Source organism: Panthera leo, chromosome D1 (genome assembly GCF_018350215.1).
Source record: "Panthera leo isolate Ple1 chromosome D1, P.leo_Ple1_pat1.1, whole genome shotgun sequence".
NCBI lineage: Eukaryota > Metazoa > Chordata > Mammalia > Carnivora > Felidae > Panthera > Panthera leo.
Genome location: NC_056688.1, coordinates 71,039,273 through 71,054,855, shown reverse-complemented (window position 1 = coordinate 71,054,855; position 15,583 = coordinate 71,039,273). Strand labels below are relative to the sequence as shown.

Below are 15,583 nucleotides of genomic sequence, written 5' to 3'. Positions count from 1 at the left end.
CTTTTTCTTCCTCTATTCTCAAAAAAAATGTTGAATGGATGAATGAATGAAGGGATATTAGAGTGTAGGATCTTCTCAGGGAAAAGATTAGGAGTAGGGAAGGGATTAGGGAATTAATCACAAAACAATGATAATAGATGAGTTGTTTGAGGTTTAAGCCAATCACAAGATGTAGCACAAACCCAGATCTTGGTTTCCTCTCTTCCTCATTTCTTGCTCTTCCTTAAAGCCTCAGCATTAGTGCCACTTTCTCTAGGAAGCTTTTTAACCCCAAAGGTGCTTAAATCCTCTTATTATCTTCCCTGTAGCTCCATGCACGTCCTTTCTATAATGCTTGTCACACCTGACTGAAGCACCTTGAGAGCAAAACCCCATCCCTTTTTTGGTTTCTTCTCCATCCCCAGCACATAGCATTGTAAACAGCACACTCTGTAAATGTTTATATAACATTCCCAATAAAACAAAGCAAGAATCCTTGGGAAATTAGCTGATTCCGGGGCAGGTGAAGGAAAAATACAAGATGGGTCTGGAACATATTTATTGTAGTGCCAGAAAGTAAGGAAGCACTCAAGTATCCAAACTGTGGGGTGGACATAGTGACCATCACCTAACAAACAGAGTAGAGAAAGGGAAAAATAAAAACTTTAGTAACAGGAGAAACCTGACAGACACTGCCTTCATCAATCAAGATTAACATTGCTAGTAATACATCTTGACATCATGAACTCCCCGACTGGATCAATGAGATAGGCACCTCTCATCTGGGATATTATTTCCCAAGATCCATAGCCTGTAACCTTGAGAAAACATCAGATAACCTAAATCGGGGGCAGTTTAAGAAATATATGATCACGGCATTCAAAAATGTCAAAGTCATGAAAAAGCTAGGAAAGACTAAGAATCCGTTAAAAGAATCAGAGGAGACCATGGTGATGCGACAACTAAAAGCAATATGGGAGTAATGTCAGCAATATGGCGGCCTAAGCCATTTCTCCTCTTTATCCTCCTTTTTAATCAATGAATTAGTCATCCATATATGAACAGATTTGCCTTGATTGGTCTTTTGGGTCTGAGAACCTTACTCCAAGGGGCCTGGGAGGAATCTCACCCACGAGTGCACTTGGTAAGAGACAGACAAGCCTCCATAACAGGCTGCAGAACAGGTAGAGCCAGCGTAAGTGTCTAGACCCCCTTAGCTGCCCTCAGTCAAAAACCAGGTAAGTGCTGACAGGACAGTCACTCACAGCTGAGTGACAACTTATAGAAGTCCAGACTATGTGAAGGAGACTCAAGCATACCGTTGGAAAAAGAAGAAAAGAAAAAATACGAATTTGGTTGCAATGGAGGCAGTAAGATACACTTTCCTGTCACTTTTCCTCTTCCCTAAGGAAACACTGAACAAAGTTGATTTATCTGGCAATGGTGACCTGCCCACAGGGAAAAGGAAAGTGCCAAGTGAGTCCCTGGCTGCCCCAGCTGGGCAGAATGTGGCTGGAAAAACCCATTTTGTCTCTGTCAGCACTGGGAGTACTAAAATGAGAGCTCTAAGACCTAGGGAGGAGAGTTATTGGGAAAGAGGAAGATATGAAGTTCAAACCACCTCGAAGGGATTGTGCTTAACAAGAAGTCCATCCACTATCCTCTGGGAGTACCACCACCAAGGATCTCCCCAATAGGCTACTAGGCACCCCTCAATGCACTACCGCTAAATTCACACCTCTGGGCACTCTGATGCAGGCGCCCTGTTAATGCTTTCAGGTGTGCTTGCCAGAGCTCTCTAGAGACAAAAAGCACCCTCAGAAAATAGTGGTTGGCAGGCAGGGAAGAAACACAAACTTGAGCAATAGCACCACCTTCTGGACAACAAAAGAAGTTTCCAGTAACCAGCCTGGTGAATTTTAAGAACCAGAGAAAACATAAAAAGCTTAAAAATTCTGCCAGACTACTGGTGGGAATGCAAACTGGTGCTGCTACTCTGGAGAACAGTATGGAGGTTCCTCAAAAAATTAAAAATAGAGCTACCCTGTTACCCAGCAATATGTCTATACAATGGATTTACAATGGAATATTACTCAGCAATCAGAAAGAATGAAGTCTTGCCTTTTGCAATGTGGATGGAACTAGAATGTATTATGCCAAGCAAAGTAAGTCAGTCAAAGAAAGGCAAATACCATATGACTTAACTCCTATGTGGAATTTAAGAAACACAACACATGAACATAGGGGAAGGGAAGGAAAAATAATAACAGAGAGGGAGGCAAACCATAAGAGACTCTTAAATACAGAGAGTAAACTGAGGGTTGCTGGAGGGGTGTTGGGTGGGGAGATGGGCTAAATGGGTGATAGACGTTAAGGAAGGCACCTGTTGGGATGGGCGCTGGGTGTTATATGTAAGTGATGAATTACTAAATTCTACTCCTGAAATCATTATTACACTATATGTTAACTAACTTGGATTTAAATAAAATTTTAAAAATAAACAAATAAACATTTAAAAATTTCTGCTGTAGAACAGAGCAAAAAGAGTGCAGCAGGTTCAGCTTCACAAGCACAGAGGAAAAACCCAGATAATACCAATGCCATAGAATGTAATACCCCATCTGCTGAAGGCATTGAGCACAGAGTTAAGCAGATCTCCTTTACTTCAAATAAGGAATATGAAAAAATCAAGGAAATGTGTCAACACAAAAGAAAATGACAAGTCTCTGGCAACTGAGCTCAAAGGCATGGGATATTGTGATATAATTGATAAGGAACCTAAATAGCAGTTGTGAAGATTCAGTGAGTTGTAAGAAAACTGAGAAAGGCAAGTCAATAACATCAGGAATAAAATGAACAAAATGAGTTATTTTCCAAAAACATTGAAACCATAGAAAAGCACCAAACAGAAATTCTGGAGCTGAAGAAGTCAATGAATGAGATGAAGAATGCAATAGAGAGCCTCTGTAGCAGGGCAGACCAGATGGTAGAACAAATATGTGCCTTGGAGGATAGGAATTTTGAAATAACACAGTGAAAAAAAATGAAATAACAGAGATTTTAAAAGGGAAGGAAAACCTATATGTAGAACTATGGGAATCCATCAAAAGACAAATATCAGAATAACCGAGGTTCCAGAGGGAGATAGATGGGGGAAGAGAATTTATTGAAAGAAAGGACAGACAATTTCCCAAATGTGGGGAAAGGCTTGAACATCAAGTCCAGAAAGCTAATAAATCACCCTATTATCATAATGAAAAAATACCTCCTCCAAGACACATTATACTGAAACTGTCAAAAATCAAAGAAAGAATCCTAAATGCAGCTGGGGGCTGGAGGAAGGGGGAGGGCGGGCTGGGAACAATGTAACTTACAAAGAAACCCCCATTAGGCAATCAGTGGATTTCTCAGCAGAAACTCTATAGGCAGAGAGAGTGGAATGACATATTCAAAGTGTAGAAGGATAAAATTTGCCAGTCAAGAATATATTATCCGACAAAGTTATTCTTCAGATATGAAGGAGAAATAAAGGCTTTCCAAGACAAGCAAAAGCTGAGGGAGTTCATCACCACTGCATTGCAAGAAATGCTTAAAGGAGTTCTCAAAGCTGAAATGAGAAGATAGTAATCAACATGAAAACACAGGAAAGTACACAGCACACTAATATAGATAAAAATGTATTTTAACCACTCAACTATAGTATAAAGTTTAAAGGAAAACAGTAGTAAAAATAACTATAGTGCTATAAATTTTTAATGAATAAACAACATAAAAAGAGGTAAATTATGACATCAGTAATATAAAAGGGAAAAAGTAAAGGTTGGGCCCTTTATAGGTGACCAAAAAATAGTTGCCATCAGCCTAAAATGAACTGTGCTATCTATATAAGGTGTGTTACATAAGCCCCATAGTAAACACAAAGCAAAAACCTAGAGCAGATTCACAAAAGACAAAGAAGGGGGAAACAGACCATACCAACATGGAAAATAACCACTTTACAAAGGTAGGCAGAAACAGAAAAAGCAACAATGGAAATTTAAAAAAACCCAGAAACTAATTAATTAGATGGTAGTCCTTAATATCAATAATTACTCTAAATGTATATGGATTAAATTTAGCAACCAAAGGCACAGAGTAGATGATGGATTAAAAAAACAACAACTATCGGCTGCCTACAAGAGACTTGCTTGGACCTTAAGGACACATATAGAATCAAAGTAAAGGGATGGAAAAAGGTATTCCATGCAAATGAAAACCAAAAGGAAGAAGTGTTAGCTATACTGATATCACACAAAATAGACCTTAAGTCAAAAATGTTAACAAGCAACAAGGAAGGTCATTATATAATGATAAACAGATCAGTCCATTAAGAAGATAAAACAATCATAAAAATATATACACCTAAAATCAGAGCATATAAATATACTAAGCAAATACTAATAGATATGAAAGGAGAAATAGACAATACAATAATAGCAGAGGACTTCAATACCCCAGCTTCAACAGTGGATAGATCATCCAAGCAGATGATCAACAAGGAAGAGATAGACTTGAACAAACATTAGACCAAATGGACCTAACAGACATCTATAGAACATTCCATCTAACAGCAGCAGAATACAGGGCTCATAATTAAACCCCTGCATATATGGTCAGCTAATATTTGATAAGGGAGCCAAGAACATCCAATGGGGAAAAGATGGTCTCTTGAACAAAAGATGTTGAGAAAACTGGGTAACAACATGCAGAAAAATGATACTGGACCCGTCTCTTACACCACTAACAAACATTAACTCCAAATGGAAAAAAGACTTAAACATAAGACCTGGTCATAAAACTCCTAGGAAAAAAACAGGGAAGAAGCTCCTCCACGTTAGCAACAAAAGCAACAAAACAACAAAAAAAACAACAAAAGCAAAAATCAACAAATAGGATTGCATCAAATTAAAAACCTTCTATACTGTAAAAAAACAATTAACAACAACAAAAAGCCCCTACAGAATGAGAGACAATGTTTACAAGTCATGTATCGGATAAGGGGTTAATGTACCAGGGTGCCAGGGTGGCTCATTTGGGTGAGCGTCCGACTTCAGCTCAGGTCGTAATCTTGCAGTTTGTGAGTTCAAGCCCCACATTGGGCTCACTACTGTCACCACAGAGCCTGCTCTGCATCCTCTGTCCCCCTCTCTTTCTGTCCTTCCCCTGCTTGCACTCTCCCAAAAAAATAAATTAAAAAAATAAAATAAATGCACAAAGAACTCAGACAATGCAATAACAACAAAAAATGCAATTAAAAAATGGACAGAGAATTAAATAGACACTTTTCAAAAAAAAAGACATTCACATGGCCAACGTGTATATGAGAAGGTGCTCGACATCACTAATCATAAGGGAAATAAATGCATTAAGACCACAATCATCTTTCACCACACACCTGTAAGAATAGTTATCATAAAGAAGACAAGAGGTAACAAGTGTTGGTGAAGATGTGGAGAAAAGGGAGCCCTTGTGTACTGTCAGTGGAAATGTAAACTGGTCCAGCCACTGTGGAATACAGCCTGAAGGTCCTTCAAAAAGTTAAAAATAGCATTACCATATAATCTAGCATTCTGGGTATACAGCCAAAAGAAATGAAAACCTGTTATCGAAGAGATATATGCATTTCCATGTTTATTATGGTGCTGTTTACAATAGCCAAGATATGGACACAACCTAGGTTCCCATCAATGAGATGAATGGATAAAGAAACTGCAGTATATATATACTGCAGAATACTATGCACCTGTGAGAAAAAAGGAAATTCTGCAGTTTTTGATAACATGGAATGATCTTGAAGATGTTGTGCTAAGAGAGATAAGTCACACAGAGAAAGACAAATCCTGTATGATATCCTTTTCATGTGGAATACAAAATAAAATAAAATAAAATAAAATAAAATAAAATAAAATAAAATAGTGGAATGGTGGTTGCCAAAGGCTGGGGAATAGAGGAATGGGAGAGACATTGATTAACGGTACATGCTTGCAACTAGTAGATAAATAAGTCCTGGAGAACTAATACACAGCACAGAGGTTACAAACAACAAAATAGTATTATTAACATTAAACATACCAAGAGACTAAATCTTAATTGTTCTCACCACTAGAAGGAATGATAATAATATAATAGGATAGAAGTGCTAGCTAACAGTGCAATGGCAATCATATTGCAATATAAATGGATCAAACCAATGGGCTGTACACCTTAAACTTATACTGTATTATGTGTCATTTATATCTCAATTTTTAAGTAAATGAATGAATAGATGGATGAATGCAACCTGGTATCCCAGAACAGAAAAAAAGGATATTAGTGGAAAAACTAGTAAAGTTTGAGTAAATGCTATAGTTTAGTTAATTTTATTATATCAATATTTTATTAATTTAATTTAAAAATATTTTAATGTTTTTATTTATTTTTGAGAGAGAGAGAGCACAAGCAGGAGAGGGCAGAGAGAGAGGGAGATATAGAATCAGAAGCAGGCTCCAGACTCTGAGCTGTCAGCACAGAGCCCACTGTGGGACTTGAACTCGTGAACTGCGAGATCATGACGTGAGCCGAAGTCAGATTCCTCTTCTTAACCAACTGAGCCACCCAGGCGCCCCTATTTCTTAACTTTAATAAATGGATAGTGGTTTTGAAGCATGTTAATGTCAGAACAAGCTGGGATAGGGTAGATAGGAACTCTCTGTACTATCTCTGTAACTCTTGTAAAACTAAATTTATTTCAAGATAAAAAGTTAAAAAACAAAAATCCAGACTTGGCAGCAGTGTCCATTTAGGGGGAGTCTAGTGGGAGGAGCAAAGAGGCTTGCCTGATTTGGGGTTCATGAAATCTTGGCTTTCTAGCAGTGCATATATAATGTTAATGTCTTCTGCATGGCATTTTTGATTTTGTGAAAGGATTTCAGATCCTTAAACTCATCTAACCTTCTCCATCAAGAAGAAGGATAGACAAGGAAGGTTCTTACTATGTAGGGGACTGAAATGAGCTTCTCCCAGAACTTTAAGATAAAATGAGTAATCTCACATTTAATGCTTGGGATTCAGCATCTGTAGGGACCAAGGTGTGGACTCCGATGGAAACTGATCTGGAAGAAGACTCTGACATCATTAATTAACACACCAAGGAAAGAATCTGACAGAACTGGTAGCCAAGTCCAGAAAATGAATACCAAAACACTATGAATTTGTCAGCATGTTTGCAGGAGGATTCAGGAGAAAGGAGGCCCTTAGCTGTTTGCAAGCCCAAATGGTAGGTACAGAGGAATTATCTCTCAGCCCTGCCAGGCTCTTGAACCCTCATACCTATGGAGACTCCTAGCAAAAACTGATGCACTCTTCTCTGGGATTGTATTACAGAGCACTCATTGCTTAAAGTCAGCAAATCCCACTTGCCTCTTGAAGACAATAAGCTCTATAGTGAAAAGACCAGAGGGTGACTCCTTGATATCCATTTCCCCTTCTCTTGGTAATCGCCCTAAGTAGGAAAACCCACTTTTCTATTTAATATATAATATTCTCTAACAAAGTATCAGGTTACATAATTTTTCTTTATTTTTTTATTGAAGTAAAATTAACATACAATGTTATATTAGTTTCAGATGTACATCATAATGATTTGACTTGGGGACATAATTTTATTTCATCCAACATGTACTGAATATCTACGATATGCCAGGCACAAGCTAGGTGCAAGTGACAATACAACCACCAGGATCACACATAGTCCAATGTGGAAATAGCACATCATACAGATTTAATCTGATACAAGTGTTGATAGTGTTTTATTTGAGATATGAACAAGTGCTTTGAGATACAGAAGAGAGAGGGATTCCTTCTTTTGGAGGGAGAAGTGGAAAGAGTTGAAGGCTCATTCAATCTGAGCCTTAAAATCTAAGAGAGAAGATGAAGAAGGACATTTTGGGGAAAGTTTCCATATGTGAAATGGCACAGCAATAAAAACAGAGTGGGCCTGCCTTAGTTGTAACTCACAGTTCCAGGAAATGGGAAGCCAGTGATGTCTTGTTCCCAATTTTAGGGGAGCTTTTCTGCTCTGAGATTCAGTCTTAACGTGCTCCTAAAACACCTCTGAGTTCTACTCACATACCCTCCTCTTGGATTCCCCCAGTGTGCACATACGCTGCTAATTTAGGATTTTACTGTTTCCAGTAGTACACTATGCCCAGAAACATTTCTTTTGCTGGCCTAGTGCGTGGGGCCCAGTCCACCCCTGGGTGCTCACACACCATCCTGGCCTTTTCTGTCCTTTGGCCTTGACCAGGACAGCCCAGTCCATCCTGTTTTTTGGGGTTCCATCAGGGGAGTGGCTACAGTCCAATACTCTTTTCTCCCAGAAGTATCTTCCTTGTGTACTCCAGCTGATACGGTCTCATGAACATGAACTCAAACACACTGGGTAAGGGAAGAGTGATATTGCTGTGGTATCTGAGCTGCAGATACTGTGAGTGGCCACGTGCACATATTTATCTCCGCTGCTGGGCTATATACAACTTGGAAAAGAAACATGGGATTCACTTTGTTTATGGTGAAAATAAATCTCCATTGAATAAATGAATTTAAGGATGGATAAATAAATAAGATAACCCTGTGAACATCCTTCTAGATAGAAATGTTTAGTAACATGAAAAAGTTCCCTGGTAGATGATTCTCTTCAGTCAAGGGTTCTGGATCCCAGGAAGGCACCCGTGAAAGCTGCTATCAGGCACCTTGATCTTAGGTTCTCCCTTACCCTGGCTGAGGAATACCTGATCTCAGAGCTAGACTTTGAAAAAGTAATGGGGCACCTGGGTGGCTCAGTCAGTTAAGCGCTGGCCTTCAGTCATGTCATAACCTCATAGTTTGTGGGTTTGAGCCCTGCATGGGACTCTGTGCTAACGGCTCAGAGCCTGGAGCCTGCTTCAGATTCTGTGTCTCCCTCTCTCTCTGCCCCTACCCCACTTTCTCTCTGTCTCTCTGTGTCTCTCTCTCTTTCCCTTTCTCTCTCTCTCTCTCTCTCTCTCTCTCAAAAATAAATAACACATTTAAAAAAAGAGTGAGAACTTCTCTCTTAAACTGAATGGGAGCAAGACTATATGGAATACTTTGAGAGACTAGGACAGAGCAAGTGTCTGGGAGAGGGAGTGAGAAGAGGGAAGGAAGAAGTTTGTAGGAAGACAGGGAAGAGGGAACCTCTCCATCACCTGCCCTGGGGCCCTTCCTAACTGAAAATTCCACCCTGGAGCCTGCAACATTTTCTGCAGGGTTCTTGGCTGTGCTTCCCTGACCAGGAATGGTTAGTTACAAGAAAGACTTGAAGCCTGTGTCTCTGAGGTCAATGGTTGCTATGGCTGCTGCAACCACAAGTTCATATGGGCAGCTGCCATATGGGCAGCTCATTTCTGCTCCTGAGTCCCATTAGAGCCTGACTCTGGATAAGAGGCTATTTACAGCAAATGATTCATTTAGAACCAAGCAATGGTGGCTTCTGCCATTGTCTGACAGACCAGCCCCAGGGCAGCCCAAAATCACAGGGATTATTTAATCAGTACAATCCATTAGGGCTGTCAATAGGAGGGGACAGTAAATATTGTGGAAAGCAGTTAAGGGATGTGGCTTCACTTCATCTTCAGCATCAGCCCTAGGACAGGGAGGAGTCACCTGGGGGACAGTGATAGAAGATAAGGAGGGAGGGGCAGGGCAATGCAGATCTGGGTGGCCCACATGCCTGCCCCTCAGGAGCTTCTAATAGGCTGACTCTCAACCTTGAACCTCATTGGAATCTCCTGGGACTTTACAAAATCCTGATACTCAGGTTCCATCACCTCCTCCAGACTCTGATTAAATTGGTCTGGCTTGTGGCCTGGGTTTTAGGGTTAGGAAGCTTTCTCTTCCTCCAGGAGGAGGCTGAAAGAGAATGGAAAGATTTTATCATTTCATAGTGGAGAGCTGGAAGGATGTCTACAGGGCACAGCTTCTCGTGTGAAGCAATGGGCCAAGAAGGAAAGGCCACCTGCCTGGATTAAGATTATTACAAATAGAGGACCATAACTTTTATCTCATGAGTTTCCAGACCAATTGATTTTCTCATTTACCATCCTTCTTCCACTTATAGTCATGTGGCCTTAGGCAAGTCTCATTTTCCTCACCTGTAAAATGGGTGTTCTCACCTTTTCTACTTATTTCCTGTTATCACCATGAAGATCAGAGTTCGTGAAGATGTTATAAGTCTAGGAGAAGAGGGTAAGGAAATAGCAGAGATGTGTCTTGAGGTTTGGGACCTGAGAGGAGGTTGTCTAAATGACAGTGGTGGCGAAGAAGTTGATAAAAAACAGATTTTCAAAAACCCTCCATGCTGTATTTTCTTGCCCAAGGGTCTACTGTGCAGTTTGGTCAGAGTGTCATGAGGTCCCAGGTCTGGCTACCTCTCCCTAGATGGGGTCAAATCCTGCCTCATTTGTTCCCTAAGGAGCCAGTGGTCAGGAATCTTCTACTGCTTTACCTCTGCCCCAGAGGCCACCTAGTCCAGAGCTGGTACATCTCTGGTTAATGGTCAATAATCATTACTGGATGGATGAGTGCATGGAATTAGAAACACATATGGAATCCTGACTAAAAGGAAGGAGAGTTATAGGAATAATAATGAGAAGGAGTGTGGAAGTAAAAACTCGATTTTTGCCTTGGAGGAGAGATGAACATTTTTTTTTTTTTTAATTTATATATTTGAGAGCAAGAGCATGAGCAAGGGAAGGCAGAGAGAGGGGAACAGAGTATCCAAGTGGTTTCTGTGCTGACAGCAGCAAGCCTGATGTGGGGCTTGAACTCAGAAACTGCAAGATCATCATCTGAGCCTAAATTGGATGCTCAACCCACTGAGCCACCCAGGTACCCCAGAGAGGAGCATTTTTATGTCTCTGGGGGAGGAGCAAGAAAGTGTGCTGTCAGAGAAAAGTGGAGTAATTAAAAATGCAAATCCCTTGAGCCCTTTGAAATGAAAAATCCCATTGAAGAGATAAAACATTTGACTCCTAAGAATTCTGGTTCCTAGTTAGCTTCCTTTTTTTTTCTATCAGTTTTTGAACTTCTGTACTATATAGCAAATATCTCTTTATCCATGTGTGTGTAAATGGTGAGCTCAATGAGCAGAGGGAAATAGATCTTAACCATTATTGTATCCCATTGCTGAATACAAAATAAAGGCTCCATAATTAATGAATAAAGTATCTGTTGATTTTCTTTCTAGGTGACGTGGATACCCGGGAAAAGCATGCTCGTTCAAAAAATGGGTAAGACAGAGAAATGAATAAAAGAGGGAACGATGCAGGTAGAGGAGCGTGTCGATGCCAAAAGAAAAATTACCAGTTTCGTGATTTGAAGAGAAAGAGAAGGAACAAACACAATCTGTTTTTCTTTTCTCCCTCATCGTCCTTATCTACATACTGGCATATTTAACAGTGCTATAATCAAATCATCTACATAATTGGATATTTTGGTTTTCAAAATGCTATTTTGAACAGCTCCTTACCTATCTGATATTCTTCATAGTTATTTTTTTCTGTTAACTGCAGAATATTCCATCCAGTTAATGTACTACGACTTACCTGTTTGTACTTTTTCTATTGTTGGACATTTAGGTGAATGCATCTCTGCTATTATAGAAAATGCCTTTTTGTACTTTTTCTATTGTTGGACATTTAGGTGAATGCATCTCTGCTATTATAGAAAATGCCACAATGAAGAGCCTCACATCTAGGGATTGCCCTCCTCATCAATCAGCTCCTTCACCTAAATTACAATGAATGAAAATTACTGGGTCAAAGGGTGTGAACAGTTTTATGGTTCTTAATATATACCCTCAAGTTCCTGTTTTATATCAGCTGTCAGAAAGGGATGAGCACATCAATTTATTGCACACTCTGCCAGTATTACTGTTACATCTTCTTTGCCAAGTTAATAGATGGAAAAATATATCTTGTTGTTTGAGTTTTGTTATGGCCTGAATATTTTCCCACTTGCTCACTATCAGCATTTCATTCTGTTCAGGTCATTTGCCATTAAGGGGGCATTTATGATACTTATATATGTTAGAGTAAACTTTTATATTTTATACATAATAATCCCTTTCCCTAACACTTAACACAAATATTTTTCCTGCCGTTTTTAATTTCACTGTGATTAATTGGTTCTTGTACAAAAGTTATGTATTGACCTTTCCCTTTATGAGTTCTTTCAAAAATTCACGTTTAGACACTGTATCTAAATGAACATATAAAAAACTTTCAATGTTACTTTGTAAAACATATGACCATTAAGTTATTTAATACGTTTGTAATTTTTAAATATACAATCAAGTGGCAGTTTAGAGTCTATATGTGAGAGACTTGGGGAGCAATCTTGTTCAGAGGGAGGACAGGCTTCTTGTTCTGAAGCTGTCTTGCGGCATTACAGCAAGTATATTGTTTTTCAAGTTATTATTCAAGTATAACTAACATATAGTGTTATATTAGTTTCAGTTATGCAATATGATTCAACAATTCTATACATTTCTCAGTGCTCATGAAGATAAATGTACTCTTTAATCCCTTTTATCTATTTCAACAACCCCCCCAACTCCCTCCCCCTCTGATAGCCCCTAGTTTGTTCTCTATATTTATTTAAGAGTCTGGTTTTTTTTTTTTTATGTTGCTGTTGTTTGTGTGTTTCTTTCTTTCTTTGTTCATTTGTTTTGTTTCTTAAATTCCACACGTGAGCGAAATCCTGTGATATTTGTCTTACTCAGACTGACTTATTTCATTTAGGATTATACCCTCCAAATCTATCCATGTTGTTGCAAATGGCAAAATTTCATGGTTTTTATGGCTGAATAATAGTCCATTGTGTATATATACCTCATCTTCTTTATCCATTCACCTATCGATGGACACGTGGGTTGCTTCCCTATCTTGGCTATTGTAAATAATGCTTCAGTAAATACAGAGGTGCATGTATGTTTTCGAATTAGTGTTTTCATATCCTTTGGGTAAACACCCAGTAGTGGAATTACTGGATTATATGGTATTTCTATTTTTAATTTTTTTAGAAACTTCCATACAATTTTCCACAATGGCTACATCATTTTGCATTCCCCCCAATAGTGGGAAAGTTTCTTTTTCTCCCTGTTATTTCTTGTGTTTTTTATTTTAGCCATTCTGACAGGTGTAAAGTGGTATCTCATTATGGTTTCAGTTTGCATTTCCCAATGATCAGTGATGTTGAGCGTCTTTTTCATGTGTCTGTTGGCCATCTGGATGTCTTCGGAAAATTTTCTGTTTAGGTCCTCTGCCCAATTTTAATTGGATTATTTGTGGTTTTGGTGTTGAGTTGTAGAAGTTCTTTTTGTATGTTTGATATTAGCACCTTGTCAGATATATCATTTGTAAACATCTTCTCCCTTTGGGTTGTCATTTTGTTTTCTTGATGGTTTCTTTCACTGTGCAAAAGCTTTTTATTTTGATGTAGTCCCAATAGTTTAATTTTGCTTTTGTTTCCCTTGCAGAGAGACATATCTAGAAAAATGTTTCCATGGCCAGTATCAAAGAAATTACTACTGCGGCACCTGGGTGGCTCAGTAGATTAAGCATCTGACTCTTGGTTTCAGCTCAGGTCATGATCTCCCAGTTTGTGAGTTCGAGGCCCGCATCGGGCTCTGTGCTGACAGAGCTTGAGATTCTCTGTCTCCCTCTCTCTTTGCCCCTCCCCAACTCACACATGCACTCTCTCTCACTCTCTCTCTTTCTCAAAAATAAACATTTTTTTAAAAAGGAAATTTTTTTATTATTTACTCTTTTTTAATTTACATTCAAGTTAGTTAGCATATAGTATAATAATGATTTCAGGAGTAGAATCCAGTGATTCATCCCCTACATATAACACCCAGTGCTCATCCCAACAAGTGTCCTCCTTAATGCCCCTTGCCCATTTAGCCATCCCCCCCACCCACAATCCCTGCAGCAACCCTCAGTTTGTTCTCTGTATTTAAGAGTCTCTTATGTTTTGTCCCCCTTCCTGTTTTTATATTATTTTTGCTTCCCTTCCCTTATGTTCATCTGTTTTGTATCTTAAATTCCACAAATGAGTGAAGTCATATGATATTTGTCTTTCTCTGACTAATTTTGCTGAGCATAATACACTCTAGTTCCATCCACATTATTGCAAATGGCAAGATTTCATTCTTCTTGATTGCTGAGTAATACTCCATTGTGTGTGTGTGTGTGTGTGTGTGTGTGTATATATATATATATATATATCTATATATATATATATAGATATACCACATCTTCTTTATCCATTCATCTGTCGATAGACATTTAGGCTCTTTCCATACTTTGGCTATTGTCAATAGCACTGCTATAAACATTGGGGTGCATGTGCCCCTTCAAAGCAGTACACCCACATCCTTTGGATAAATACCTAGTAGTACAATTGTTGGGTCGAAGGGTATTTCTATTTTTAATTTTTTGAGGAACCTCCATACTGTTTTCCAGAGTGGCTGCACCAGTTTGCATTCCCACTAGCAGTGCAAGAGAGTTCCTCTTTCTCCGCATCCTCACCAACATCTGTCATTGCTTGAGTTGTTAATTTTAGCCATTTCTGACAGGTGTGAGGTGGTATCTCACTGTGGTTTTGATTTGTATTTCCCTGATGATGAGTGATGTGGAGCGTTTTTTCATGTGTCCATTAGCCATCTGAGTGTCTTCTTTGGAAAATGTCTATTCATGTCTTTTTCCCATTTCTTCACTGGATTATTTGTTTTTTGGGTGTTGACTTTGATAAGTTCTTTATAGATTTTGGATACTAACCCTTTATCTGATATGTCATTTGCAAATATCTTCTCCCATTCTGTCGGTTGCCTTTTAGTTTTGCTGATTGTTTCCTTCACTGTGTAGAAGTTTTTTTTATCTCGGTGAGGTCCCAATAGTTCATTTTTGCGTTTCCCTTGCCTCCAAAGACATGTTGAGTAAGAAGTTGCGGCAGCCGAGGTCAAAGAGGTTTTTGCCTGCTTTCTCCTCTAGGATTTCTATGGCTTCCTGTCTTACATTTCAGTCTTTCATCCATTTTGAGTTTATTTTTGTATATGGTGTAAGAAGGTGATCCAGGTTCATTCTTGTGCATGTTTCTGTCCAGTTTTCCCAGCACCACTTGCTAAAGAGACTGTCTTCATTCCATTGGATATTCTTTCCTGCTTTGCCAAAGATTAGTTGGCCATATGTTTGTGGGTCAATTTCTGAGTTCTCTATTCTGTTCCATTGATCTAAGTGTCTGTTTTTGTGTCAGTACCATACTGTCTTGATGATTACAGCTTTGTAATACAGCTTGAAGTCTGGAATTGTGATGCCTCCAGCTTTGGTTTTCTTTTTGAGGATTGCTTTGGTTATTCGGGATCTTTTCTGGCTCCATACAAATTTTAGGATTGTTTGTTCTAGCTCTGTGAAGAATGCTCGTGTTATTTTGATAGAGATTGTATTGAATCTGTAGATTGCTTTGCTTAGTATTGACATTTTAACAATATTTGTTCTTCTAATCCATG

At 38.9% G+C, this 15,583-nt stretch overlaps 1 long non-coding RNA gene across 1 annotated transcript in view; it reads left to right on the top strand.

Moving 5' to 3' along the window:
- LOC122200055 overlaps positions 1-12,000 on the top strand; it is a 67,135-nt gene extending 55,135 nt beyond the window's left edge. The window contains exons 3-4 of the long non-coding RNA XR_006193706.1: positions 11,261-11,303; positions 11,716-12,000. This is a non-coding gene — a long non-coding RNA (uncharacterized LOC122200055). The remainder of the gene's footprint in view (positions 1-11,260; positions 11,304-11,715) is intronic.
- The last annotated feature ends 3,583 nt before the right edge of the window (positions 12,001-15,583 follow it).